The sequence below is a fragment of the Bufo bufo genome, chromosome 6 (assembly GCF_905171765.1).
Source record: "Bufo bufo chromosome 6, aBufBuf1.1, whole genome shotgun sequence".
NCBI classification, from domain to species: domain Eukaryota; kingdom Metazoa; phylum Chordata; class Amphibia; order Anura; family Bufonidae; genus Bufo; species Bufo bufo.
In genome coordinates, this window is record NC_053394.1 from 246,712,940 (window position 1) to 246,727,990 (window position 15,051).

The window sequence follows — 15,051 nt, forward strand, 5'->3', positions numbered from 1 at the left end:
TTGGACTGAAGACTGAGTGGAAAGTGTACAAGCGTTTGCCTCATTTGTAAAGCTAATGCTGACCATCTTTTTTAATGTTTCCCATAACCAATAGCTTTAGTGCATGATATATGTAATTTGTTATAATTTAGCAAAAATATATAAACTGGGCTGAATTTCTTTGATATTCCCTAAATTGCAGTACTTTTGCAAGATTTGAATGTCTCTGTAACATTTGTATACCTTTCCAATATGTCACTCATGTCCAATAAATGTTTTATAAAGTGTCTAATTGTTTTAACATCCACATGAAAAATGAGATTCAGTTTGGATCTATGCATCTGGAAACTAAAATATGCTTACACAATATATCCAGAGGGCAAAATCTGTGAGAATTCCTAGAGAAGAGAGATACACTTTTAAATGGCAATCTAAATAGCAAGATGCAATGCAAGTCAGATGGCGCTAAGGCCAGACAGATACTTGTGTATTATAAGAAATATAAACTCAAGAGTCATAACCTTGCATCTTTACAAATGATCAGTTTCCTATTTTTTTTTTATAGTCATTTAAGTTTTGTATACAAAAATCCACAAAAAGGATAGCCTGTCATCAGATCAGTAAGGGACATGGAAAATCTCAGTTATGAAGATTTACTTCAGATGTACAGTTACATCAACTTGCATAAGATCATAAAATTAATTTCCTGAAGTAGCTTTTGCCTCCCATATTGTGATCTTAATAAAAATGGTATCATTAGATTTCATCTGGCACAACAGTAGAGTGAGACGGATAAAGATGGATAAACTCTACTTGAAATTAAGTGGACTGAGACTACTTAACTTTAATGAGGTTCTCTGTGCTTTTTAGGAAATCTGGTCTTTTTTGTCTTGTGTAAGAAATATTTTTTTTCTTTATAAATCCTCATCAAAAATTCCATTAAAAAATGACATTACATTTAAGATTTTTTTTTACAATAGCTTTCATTACACCCATTACAAAACAGCCCCTTCCCAAGAAAAAAAAACCTCTCTCCTTCTACTTCATAGATCTCTAGATCTCTCCCACTCAGTACACAAATAGCATATGTTTATTGACCTAAACCTTCCACATTGACATAAACTAATGCAATTTTTGTCTTTAGGCAAAAGCATATCATTTATAGTAGATGACAAGGTTAGAATTAAAGGGGCCTGTTTATTATTCCACTGTTTAACAATACATAGTCTTCAAACTAAATAACTGAGATATATAATCCACCATTATTACCCAAAACCTGCACATGAAAGGGCAAGACCATAGCAGATAAATATCATCCTGCTCAGCCCCGCAACACAACTCTATGCCAGTGTATAATTTAGTGAGCGTCTTGGGAGAGTAGTATAAGCGATGTACAATAAATAATTGTGAAACCCTCTGGGTAGAATTTAGCAATATAGACCATGCATTCTAAAGGATCTGATCTAGAGATGTGCGAACCTTTTGAGATTTTGTTATGTTCCTATTCTCCAAATTTTTTAAAAAGTTTGGTTTGGAACCAAATTGATTGGACCTAAACCAAACTGGCTCCAATTGCACTGGAAATTGGTATATAGCACACTTTTTCCTCCAAGGACACGTTATTTCTTTTCATTCATTTTTATGAATTTTGGCTTTTTCTATCTGCCCTTATCAAGCTCTTGAATGCAATGACAGCAATAGTAAATCGTGTTTTTGTGACTCTAACATACATGTCTAAGGTTAAATGCATGTTTGACAGTGCTAACAAACAGCGTGTTTAAAAACATGCGTCACATGTGTTCTGCTTTTTTATCTTCCAAAGCTTCCAAAAATTATTCCTTATCGGGGGCAGATGGTGGTTAAATACACACGGTGACATAAAAAAATAAATACCAGCAGCTTTTTGGAGGACCAAGCGTCCAAAATGTATCCCTTGACAAGGTCAGAATGACTACCCATATGACAAACCCAAGTGTTAATTGTCAATAGAAAAAGTGGCTCATTCTGAGCGAGCATAATTTTTTTTCCCCATTTAATTGGGAGCAGCAGCAGTACAGTGTGGATATGGAAAGGGTAGGGTATTAGAGGCATTTGTTTTCAATAGTAGTGGCAGCAGAAACAGCATAGTATGGAACATACTGTACAAGGGAGTAGAATGAATGTCTTTCAGTAGTAGCAGTAGTAGTGGCAGTGACTCTGCAGGGGCAGAGAGGGGCCTCCCTTTCAGACATGCTGGCTTCAGGCGTCTTCCTGCCAGAAGCTGTGGCAGGCTGTGTACACAGTGTTTCCTGGTAATAACATAATTTAACCTCCCTTTCGGAGGGAGGAAAACATCCCCCATTAAGCTTTTGATAGTGAGGGTCTAAAAGAATGGCTATACAATAATCATGAGACATATTAAAGGGAGTCTGTCACCTACCTGACCGGTTTCAAACAGGTGACATTGTTCAGTGGGGCACAAAGACATGACACAGATGTTACCCATGTTTAGTTCTTCTGATGCTTCAAATCGCCCAAAAAGTAGTTTTTATCATATGCTAATGAGCCGTCGCAAGGGGGCAGAGAGTGCCCAGGGGCAGAGAGTTTTCTGAAAGTGCCCAAGTTCCCCCGCCTCACTCGCACCTAACTCCTCCCCTCAGTAAGCTCAGGCCAGCCCTGTGGCTCTGTGACATCATATTTCCCTATAGGCTGTTCGCGCATCACTGCCGGGCCCGGGCATGCGCACTGTTATGCCGACTGTGGTCAGAGTCACAGAGATATGCAGTGCGCATGCGCCAATTTCACGCCAGTATTAAACTGGTGCATGTGCACTCCATATCCCTGTCCCTCTGCCCACAGTGGGCAGATCACTGCGCATGTCCAGGCCCGGCAGTGATGCGCGAACAGCCTATAGGGAAATATGATGTCACAGAGCCACAGGGCTGGCCTGAGCTTACTGAGGGGCGGAGTTAGGCGCGAGTGAGGCGGAGGAACTTGTGCACTTTCAGAAAACTCTCCGCACCTGGGCACTTGCGACGGCTCATTAGCATATGATAAAAAATACTTTTTGGGTGATTTGAAGCATCAGAAGAACTAAACATGGGTAATATCTGTGTCATGTCTTTGTGCCCCACTGAACAATGTCACCTGTTTGAAACCGGTCAGGTAGGTGAAGACTCCCTTTAATATTAATGATACGCCTGTCAGTGTGTAAGCAGGTGAACATACAAGTTGCCATTCAGGCCTACATGCCCAAGGAGCCACTTCTTTCTGTCTCCATCCCCCACTCAGAAACCAGGAGCGCATTACTCACCATGTAAGAATGGCTGAAATGCGAGGACAGTCTCCAGAACAATGCCAGCAGTGATTAGAGAAGTTATGAAAAATTTGATTCGCCAGCTTCGCCGAATTTCATAAAGAAATTTGATTTCTGACAATTACTTCATCATGAAGTGCATTTAACACTCATGCTTTATGAGACGTGTTATCTAAACTAAATGTGTTAAGCAGACACCTTCAATTGCTTTTCAATGGCTTTTTTCTCAAGATAACGCGATGAGTTAAGAAATTTGAGTTAAGAGCTTGAGTGCTTACCCTACTACATCTGTATTTGTATGTAGCGGGCTCAATGACGGGAAACGGCCGCCCCCTGTCATTGAACCCCTCAGATGCCGCATTCATTGATGATTGTGGCATCTGATGCTGCAATTGAGGCCTTTCAGGGGTTAATCAGGTTAAAAAAAATACTCACCTTATCCATTTGCTCATACAGAGGCCATCGTGACCATGTTGATTGAAGACACCATGCAAAATCTCGGACGGTGACATGATGACTAGTGATGGACGAACATCAGCTGAGAATTTCGCGAACTCGTATTCGCGATCAAATGTTCGCGGACCGCGCTTTTGTGGCGGGCCCCATTCACTTTAATGGCACGCGAACCTGAAAAATTATAAAAAATTATTCAGGTCAAAATTGCAGCCACCAAATACTTACTAGAAGTGCACAAATAGTCCCACAACATGGACAGTGACATACCAGAGGAGGATCAATGGCAAAAATTGCCACAAAAAAAGTATTTTAATCAGGGGCCATTTTTAGGGAAACTCTCAAAACTTTGCCCTGCTGGAGCCTAGTAAAAATTTATTTTAGGCCACGGGAGTATGAGCCCCAAAAATTATGCATTCACCTGACAGAAAAGAACAAGTGATTATGTGGCTGGAAGAATATTAGACGGTCACTGAATAAAAAATTTACTGTAGGCCAGTACAGGCCCCAAAAATTAGGTATTCACCTGACAGAAAAGGCCTTTCATGCCACTATATATACATAAGACAAGGACCATTCTTTGTTCTGGGTGGTGGCAGATATGTGGGCTGGCATGAGGAAATTAAATTGCACGTGGTCGTCACAGGTGTTGGATTTCTCAGAGAGCCATGCCGCATTTATTTTTAGAAATGTGACGTAGTCTACACTGTCGTGAGCTAGGCGAGTTCGCTTATCAGTCACAATCCCCCCAACTGCGCTGAACGACCTTTCAGACAGGACACCCGACGAGGGGCAAGCCAAGAGTTCCATGGCAAATTATGCCAGCTCTGGCCACAGGTCAAGCCTGCACACCCAGTAGTCCAGGGGTTCCTCGCTTCTCAGAGCGTCCACATCGGCCGTTAACCCGATGTAGTCGGACACCTGTTGGTCTAGGCGTTCCCTGAGTCTCAATCTGGAGGGCAGCTCTTGATGGGTTGGCTGCAAGAATGATCTCATATCTGAAGTGACCAACACATCTTCAAACCGCCCTCTACTTGTAGGCGCGGTAGGATTGGCACCCGCACCTGTTTCGCTGTGGGTGGAAATTTCTCTGCCAGCGCCGCAACAGCAGAATGCAGCATTTCTTGCAGCAAGGACTGGAAATGCTGCATTCTCACAGCCCTCTGTGATGCTGGTAACATGTCCTCCATTTTGTGTTTGTACCAGGGGTCTAAGTACATTGCCACCCAGTACTGGTCCTTGCCCTTTATGCTTTTTATACGGCGGTCCCTCTTCAAACACTGGAGCATGAAGGCCCCCATTTGCACTAAATTGGAAATGGTGGAGAGCCCTGACTCCTGCTTATCGCCCAGGAGAATATCGTCCTCGGTCTCCTCCCCCCAGCCACGGACAACACCAGGGATCCCCGAAAAGTTTAAAGTCCCTCTCAAAGCCTGCTCTTCTTGCTAATTCTCCCCCCAGCCACCATCCTCCTCTGACTCCTCTTCAGACTCCTGTTGACTTGTCTCAGATGGAGTAACCCCCCCTGGGAATTTATTCAGCATTACGACTCATCTTCTAGCTCCTGCTCCTTGACGGCTTGATCAATGACACGACGCAATGCACACTCCAGAAAGAAGGTGTAAGGTATGATGTCACTGATGTTGCCCTAGCTGCGACTGATCAGTTTGATGATCTCATCAAATGGCCGCAGAGGTCTGCATGCGTCGCGCATGAGCAGCCACTGGCGCGGTGAAAAGAAATCAAGCACCCCAGAACCTTTCCTGCTGCAGAGTTCGTACAGGTAGTCGTTAACGGCACGTTGCTGCTGGAGCAGCCTATGAAGCATATACAAGGTGGAGTTCCAGTGCGTCGAGCTGTCACAAATCAGACGTCTGATGGGCAGGTGGTGTCGCCGCTGAACGTCAGCAAGGCGAACTTTGGCCGTGTAACATCTTCTAAAATGGCCAGAGATTTTCCTGGCCTGCCGCAAGACGTCCTGGACCCCAGGGTATTTGGCAACGAATGGCTGCACGACTAAGTTCAGGACGTGTGCCATGCATGTCACGTGTGTCATTTTGCCCTCTTTCAGTGCTCTCAGCAGATTGGCTCTGTTGTCGCACACCACTTTGAGCTGCTGCTATCTATTGGAGCACGGCTCTCTAGGCAGGGTGCACTTGATGCAATATTTTACCCTGAAGCCGTAGAGTGTGTATGTGATGCATGAATGGAGCCAAAATATACTGGCTTTAGGTGTGTGATTTGAGCCAAAATATACTGGCTATGAGTGATTGTGTATAGCCGCGATATACTGGCTTCAGGTGCAGGGTTGTGATGTACACACTGGCCGCAGTTACACACAGTGGCTGGTCTGATCACTGCACTACATTATAGTATAGATGTGTCCCTTGAGACTTTATCTACGTAGAGACAGTGCGACCAACTAAGTGTAACATCACGCGACCTATGAACAAGGTGGCACAACCGCACCTGTATATATACACACGTAATACAATCACCGGCTAGTAGCACACTAGCGTCCATCTACACAGAGTCCGTGCTCCAAATTTGGACTTGCATATTAGCAACTACTAACTAGCAAGCCAGTCTTTTAGTCCAGTCTCTCAAGTGCACATAGGATTTATTTATGACCGTCCTCTGTGCATTTTTGACACTGGTGTCTGATGGTCACAGACTGTTACATATAGGCTTTTTGCCCCCTTTTAAACGGACTATAATAAAGGTTTGTTTTGTTTATTTTTAAACGTTCATCAGGCTGTGAATCTATTAGTATCAAGGAACGTCTACCTACTTATTAGTGTTAGTGTGAAATCGCACACCACTTTACCAACTTTCAAATTTAACTGGGTTAGCCACTGATCAGCCTGTGACCGCAGAGCTGAAAGCAGTGCAGGACCATTGTGGCTCCTACCTTCCAGGCACAAGAGCCGCAGCACAGCATGGCAACGTCTCACCTGGCACGTCAAATAGGTTCTGGGGATCTTGGGGGGCGCAGCAGAAGAGATAGTAGCAGCGGAAAAGGAGGAGTCAGCCGAGAAGGAGAGGGAGGATGGAGTAGGAGGAGGAGAAAAAGAGGCAGGCCTGCATGCAATCCGTGGCGTTAACACCAAACACACACGGGTGTGCCACGGGTTATATGCTTGACGGCCATCAGAAGGTTCACCCAGTGGGCAGTAAAAGTTATGTACCTTCCCTGTCCATGTTTGCTAGACCACGTGTTTGTGGTCAGATGTATCTTGGCACTGACACTGTGTGCCAGAGATATATTCAATTGCCGCTGAACGTGGCCATATAGCTCTGGGATGCCCTTCTGGGAGAAATATTTCCTTCCGGGGAGCTTCCATTGCTGTGTGCCAATGGCCACAAATTTTCTAAAGGCCTCTGAGTCCACCAGATTTATGGCACTAGTTGGCGGCCTAGCAGTTCCTATAAGCCAGTGATCAGCTATTGGTGTAAGAGGGTTAACCGGCATCATCAACTTTATACTCGAAAACATTTGGGCCATGAAAGCCTGCCTTGTGCCAGATGAACGCGATGACGGCACGGTGGAAGGTGGAATGGAGGACAAATGGGAGGAGAAGGTGTAGAGGCAGGACATGGAGACCCGGGAGTGTGGCTTTGCGGGTTCTGACGGCATTGCTCCCACTGAGCTCGGCTGCAGATAGCAACACAATTGTCAGAAGCAGATACGTTAAAAAAAGCCCACACTGCGGAGCCATGTGCCAGCATCCTGGGAGCGCAAGATCTGGCCATGCATGGTGGATTGCTCGCTTCAGATACATTTTCAGTCTGCTTTTTGACTCCTGTACACTGTGAATAATGCCTGCTCCTCCTCCTTCTCCTCCCTATTTGCTGCTCAGTCTCTCCCTCTGAACTCCCTTCCTCTTCCTCTCTTGTGGGCACCCACGGGAGGTCCATCGACACGTCATCATTATCACCTTTACCACCACTGACATTAGAGATCTCGGAGTAGGCAGAAACAGCGGAGACCCACCCTCCTTGGGCTGATCTGGGTACTGTCGTCAGATTGCTGCGTGGTGGCCATTGCTACCTCCTCTTCCTCATCCGATGGCAAGAATAGCTGCGCATGGGTAAGGTCTGGGAATGGATAGGAAAATAATTCCTCTGACTCGAGTGGAGGGGCTATGGCCCGGTGGCTCTCACTCCTATTGCTATGAAGTGCTTTGAACAACTTGTCCTCAGGCACATGAAGAGCAAGATCTGCACCTCCATGGACCAATACCAACTGAGGTTGCTGTCTCACTTACCCTTCACACTGCGCTGTCACACCTGGAGCGGAGAGACAGCTATGTGCGGATGCTGTTCATTGATTACAGCTCGGCCTTTAACACCATCCCTCCCAACAAGTTGGCAACGAAACTGAACAACTTGGGTCTCAGCTCACACCTGTGCAACTGGATACTGGATTTTCTTACAAAAAGACCACTAATCGTACGCATGGGCAAGCACTTTTCTTCATCCTTAACACTAAACACTGGAGCACCACAAGGCTGTGTGTTGAGCCCTCTCCTTTACTCCCTCTTCACAAATGACTGTAAACCAATTCACAATACCAATACCATTATAAAATTTGCAGATGACACGAACGTGATAGGCCTAATCTCCAACAATGATGAAACAGCCTATAGGAAAGAGGTTGAGAACCTAGAGAGATGGAGTAAGAACAACAACCTCATACTCAATACCAAGAAAACAAAGGAGCTAATTCTGGATTTTAGGAAGAAGAAACAAAATGGACACCATTTACCAAAAAAGGCCTTCGGAGGCTTTATTTTTTGAGGAGTCTGAAGAAAGCACAACTCCCAAAACAGCTGCTAGTCAATTTTTACAGGTGCACCATAGAATCTGTCATCACATACTGCATTACAGTGTGGTACTCCGGCTGCTCTTCTGAGGACAAGAAGACCCTCAAGCGCATCATCAGAATGGCTGGCAGAATCACTGGTACTCAGTTACCATCACTGGATGACATCTTCACTGCTCGCTGCAGCAACAGGGCAAAAATTATCTGCGGGGATCAAACTCACCCCGACCACAGCCTTTTCATTTCATTTAATTCCTTTTTATTCCCCTACCCTCTGTTAGGCGTCTTAGAGCCCTACATGCCCGCACCACTAGGCTGAAGAACAGCTTTTACCCCAAAACAATCAGTCTCCTAAATGCACGGAGATTATTGCCCCTTCCTAGGATAGAAACTACCACAGACTGAAAGTGACTGCTGCATTCATGAACCCATGATGATCTCTTGTCTGCAGTGGTGTCTGAATCAGTGTGTATATATAAGCACTTCCTACTTTGCTCTTGCTATATAAATGCTGTGAACTGTGAATAGTAATGCTTTCTAGTGCAATGTTTTGTTTTTTTCTAGTGTAATGCTTTAGTTTAAATGTCAGTTTTTGTTCCTCTGTCCATGGCATCTAGGATTGCTCCAAACAACATTTCATTGTATTGTACATTGTATTACATTGTATTGTACAGTGACAATAAAGGCCTCTTATCTATCTTATGGTGGTGGTGGTAGTGTTGGTGGTGTCTTTGTGGGTGCACATAGCAGAGAGTGAGGAGGGTGCAGATACAGAAGATGAGAAGGGTGCAGAAACAGAAGGCTGAGAGAGCCACTCAACCAACTCTGGTGCGTCCTTTGACGTAATTGCACGCACCTTCTCCAACTTCCCACTTAGGCTCCTGCCTGGTGCACCTGCCCGACCCCTACCACCCCTGCGTAATGGCCTGCCTCTTCCTCTGCCTGTCATTTTCAAAATGACCGTGTTCCAAAGTCCCTAGAGAAGAGCAGTATTTGTGGAAGGAGGCATTTTGCAGGCCTCAACCAGTATTTGGTGGAAGCCGGTATATCTCACCCCTCAATCAGTAATTTTTGGAAGCAGGTATATAGAACCCGTTAATCAGAATTTTGTAGAAACAGGTATATCGCACCCCTCAATCTGTATTTTGTGGAAGCCGGTGTATCACAGGCCTCAATCAATATTTGGTGGAAGCCGGTATATCAATCCCCTCTTTCAGTATTTTGTGGAAACAAGTATATAGAACACCTGAATCAATATTTGGTGGAAGCAGGTATATCGCACCCCTCAATCAGTATTTTGTGGAAGCAGGTATATCAAACCCCTTATTCAGTATTTTGCGGAAGCAGGTATATCGCACGCCTCAATCAGTATTTTGTGGAGGCAGGTATATCAAACCCCTTAATCTGTATTTTGTGGAAGTAGGTATATTGCACCCCTCAATCAGCATTTTGTGGAAGCAGGTATATCAAACCCCTTAGTAACATAGTAATATAGTAACATAGTACATAAGGCCGAAAAAAGACATTTGTCCATCCAGTTCGGCCTGTCATCCTGCAAGTTGATCCAGAGGAAGGCAAAAAAAAACTGAGGTAGAAGCCAATTTTCTCCACTTTAGGGGAATAATAAATTCCTTCCCGACTCCAATCAGGCAATTAGAATAACTCCCTGGATCAACGACCCCTCTCTAGTAGCTATAGCCTGTAATATTATTACACTCCAGAAATACATCCAGGCCCCTTTTTAATTCCTTTATTGTACTCACCATCACCACCACCTCAGGCAGAGAGTTCCATAATCTCTCTGCTCTAACCGTAAAGAATCCTCTTCTATGTTTATGTACAAACCTTCTTTCCTCCAGACGCAGAGGATGTCCCCCCGTCACAGTCACAGTCCTGGGATTAAATAGATGATGGGATAGATCTCTGTACTAACCCCTGATATATTTATATATAGAAATGAATAACCCTAATTTTGATAATCTTTCAGAGTACTGTAGTTGCTCCATTCGTGTTATTACTTTAATTGCCCTCCTCTGGACCCTCTCCAGCTCTGCTATGTCTGCCTTGTTTACAGGAGCCCAGAACTGTACACAGTACTCCATGTGTGGTCTGACTAGCAATTTGTAAAGTGGTAGGACTATGTTTTTTATCACAAGGCATCTATGCCCCTTTAGATGCAACCCATTATCTTATTGGCCTTGGCAGCAGCTGCCTGACACGGGTTTTTGCAGCTTAGTTTGCTGTTTATTAAAATTCCTAGATCCTTTTCCATGTCAGTATTACCGAGTGTTTTACCATTTAGTATGTACGGGTGACTTGAATTATTCCTTCCCATGTGCATAACCTCACATTTGTCAGTGTTAAACCTCATCTGCCACTTATCTGCCCAAGCCTCCAATCTATCCAGATCCCTCTGTAGTAGTATACGGTTCTCTTCAGTGTTAATCACTTTACACAGTTTAGTGTCATCTGCGAAAATTTTAATTTTACTATACAAGCCTTCTACAAGATCATTATTAAATATATTGAAGAGAATAGGGCCCAATACTGACCCCTGAGGTACCCCACTAATGACAGTGACCCAATCTGAGTGTGTACCATTAATAACCATCCTCTGTTTCCTATCACTGAGCCAGTTACTAACCCACAAACAGACATTTTCTCCCAGTCCGAGCATTTTTATTTTATATACTAACCTTTTATGTGGTACAGTGTCAAATGCTTTAGAGAAGTCCAGATATACGACATCCATTAATTTGCCGCTGTCAAGTCTAGAACTTACCTCCTCATAGAAACTGATTAAATTAGTTTGGCATGACCGATCCCTCATAAATCCATGCTGATATGGCGTTATTTGTTTATTTCCGTTGAGATGCTCTAAGATAGCATCTCTCAGAAAACCTTCAAACAGTTTACCCACACCAGATGTTAAACCGGCCTATAGTTTCCAGGCTCTGTTTTTGGACCCTTTTTGAATATTGGCACCACATTTGCTATGCTCAGTATAAAGTCCGCAAATATCATAAATAAGGGTCTGGCTATGACATTACTTAATTCCCTTAGTATACGTGGGTGTATGCAGTCCAGTCCTGGCGAGTTGTCTATTTAAATCTTTTTAAGTCGCTGTTGTACTTCTTCCTGGGTCAGACAGGACACTTTTAATGGGGAATTTATTTTTACATTCAGAATTTCCTCTGACAGTTTATTTTCCTCAGTGAATACATTGGAGAAAAAAATATTTAACAGCTTTGCTTTCTCCTCGTCGCTTTCTGCGACTCCCCCCTCATTACTCTTTAAAGGGCCGACACCTTCAGATTTATACTTTTTAACATTTATATAATTGAAGAACATTTTAGGGTAAGTTTTACTCTCTTTGGCAATTAATCTCTCGGTCTCTAGTTTGGCCGCTTTTATTAGTTTTTTACATGTTCTATGTCACGGATGGTGTTGCAGAAAGCTGCAACTTCTAAATAAACATCCAACTGGCTTGATCCCAAACTAAGGAGCATATGGGTGAGCCCTATAAAACCCCTAGAGCTCTCCCTGACTGCTATGCCCATGCAAAGGTCTTTATGGTAGACGAATGCATGTCCACGTACCTAATATGAGTGACACCTGAAAACCCTATAATAGTGAGGGGACACGACCACCGGCTCCCTGCACTTAATACGGACGGAGTCAGGGTCACCTAGAATCAAGCCAGCAAAGAAACACAAATAAAGGAAAAAGACTTATCTGAGGAATCAGCAGTAGCAGCCTGCAGCAGTGAACAACTCATCCAGGAAGAAGTATAAACCGCAAAGTGAGGCAGTATGGGAGGGAATATAAAGGGAGACAATTAGTGTAAATAGGTGACAGCTGGGAGAAGGAAAGCAGATGACAAAGTGAAACCAAAACAAAGAACGTCATGCAAGAGGTAGGGAAGAACGTCTAACAGACCTTCTCACAGGACTGGCGGTGACAGTACCCCTCCCTCTATGGGTGGACTCCGGACACTCAGACCCCACCTTCTCAGGATGAGACCTATGGAAAGCCCTGATGAGATGAGTGGCTTTAATGTCCGCCACTGGGACCCACATCCTCTCCTCAGGACCATAACCCTCCCAATGAACGAGGTACTGAATAGAACCGCGGATAATGCGAGAATCCACAATCCTAGAGACCTGAAATTCAAGATTACCATCAACAACAATTGGAGGAGGAGGCAAAGAGGAGGGTACAGTGGGTTGGACATAAGGTTTTAATAGGGACCTGTGAAAAACATTATGGATTGATGACGGACAAGATCTTGTAAGGCCCAATAAACTTAGGACTCAACTTCCAGGAGGGAACCTTCAGTTTGATATTCTTTGTAGACAACCACACCAGATCACCCACATTCAGGTCCGGACCAGGCACACGTCTCTTATCCGCCACACACTTATATCTCTCACTCATCCTCTTCAGATTACCCTGAATCTTTTGCCAAATAAATGACAAAGACGAGGAAAATCTCTCCTCATCAGGTAAACCAGAAGACCCCTCTCCAGAGAATGTCCCAAACTTCGGATGAAACCCATATGCACCAAAAAATGGTGACTTATCAGAGGACTCCTGGTGACGGTTATTTAAAGCAAACTCAGCAAGGGACAAATAAGAACACCAATCCTCCTGATTCTCCGCCACAAAACAGCACAGATATGTCTCCAGATTCTGATTGACGCGTTCGGTCTGACCATTCGATTGCGGGTGAAAAGCAGAAGAGAACGACAACCGAACCCCCAAGCGAGAACAGAAGGCCTTCCAGAATCTGGAAACAAATTGCGTGCCCCTATCAGAAACAATGTCTGAAGGAATTCCATGCAATTTAACAATGTGATCAACAAACGCTTGCCCCAGCGTCTTAGCATTGGTTAACCCAGGAAGGGGAATGAAATGCGCCATTTTGCTAAAACGGTCCACTACTACCAGAATCACAGACTTCCCCGAGGAACGAGGCAGGTCTGTAATGAAGTCCATGGACAGATGCGTCCAAGGACGGGAAGGAATGGGTAACGGGAGGAGAGAACCCGATGGCCGTGAATGAGGGACCTTGGCACGAGCGTAGGTCTCGCAGGCTGCCACAAAACCCTCAACCAGAATCTCAGAGCAATGAGATCCACTGTGGCTCTACTCCCCTGGTGCCCAGCAAGGACAGTATCGTGGTGCTCCTTAAAAACCTTGTGTCGTAAAGCGAGAGGCACAAACAACCTCCCAGGGGGACAAAGATCAGGAGCCTCTGCCTGGGCTGCCTGAACCTCTGCTTCCAAATCAGGATAAAGAGCAGAGACGACCACCCCTTCAGCCAAAATGGGACCCGGGTCTTCAATGTTCCCCCCTCCCGGAAAACTACATGACAGGGCATCCGCCTTCACACTTTTAACCCCAGGGCAGAACGTAACAACAAAATTAAACCTAGAAAAGAACAAAGACCATCTGGCCTGTCTCGGGTTCAGACGCTTGGCCGATTCCAAGTAGGCCAGATTCTTATGGTCTGTAAACACGGCAATAGGGTGTCTGGCTCCCTCTAACCAATGGCGCCATTCCTTAAAAGCTAATTTGATGGCCAACAACTCCCTATCTCCCACATCGTAATTTCTCTCTGCAGAGGAGAGTTTCCTTGAGAAATAGGCACACGGACGCCATTTGGCAGGAGAGGGATCCTGAGATAAGACCGCACCCACACCCACCTCAGAAGCGTCCACCTCAACAATAAAAGGTAGAGAGACATCAGGTTGTACCAAAATGGGAAGCAAAACTCTCTTTGATACTAGAAAAGGCTTTAAGCGCATCTACCGATCACGAAGAAAAATCTACCCCCTTTTTAGTCATATCAGTGAGTGGCTTAACAACAGATGAATAATTCAAAATGAACTTTCTCTAATAATTGCCAAAACCCAAAAACCGCATCAGTGCCTTCTGATTCTCAGGAAGCTCCCAATCAAGCACAGCGCTGACCTTCTCAGGGTCCATGCGAAAACCAGAAGAGGAGAGAAGAAAACCAAGACGTTGAATCTCCGGAACCGCAAACACACATTTTTCCAGTTTAGCTTACAATTTATTATCCCGCAGAATCAGCAAGACCTGACATAGGTGGTCTCGATGAGTCATGAAATCAGGAGAAAAAATCAAAATGTCATCTAGATACACCAGTACAAATTTCCCCATTAAATGATAAAAAATGCTGTTCACAAAATGTTGGAAGACGGCCGGAGCATTCATCAAACCAAAGGGCATAACCAAATTCTCGAAATGACCCTCAGGGGTATTGAAGGCCGTCTTCCATTCGTCCCCTTCCCTGACCCTGACTAGGTACAATTTGTGGCACTGCAGGGGTTAATGCCTGCAGGCCAAGGAACACAGGGTAAAAGGATTGTTTGCAGAGCAGAGGCATGCTCTACAGTGAACAGACAACCAAGGCAGGGAACCAGGGTAACCACCAGGGGTTAATCAGGGCCACCAGGGTAAATCAGGGAACAGG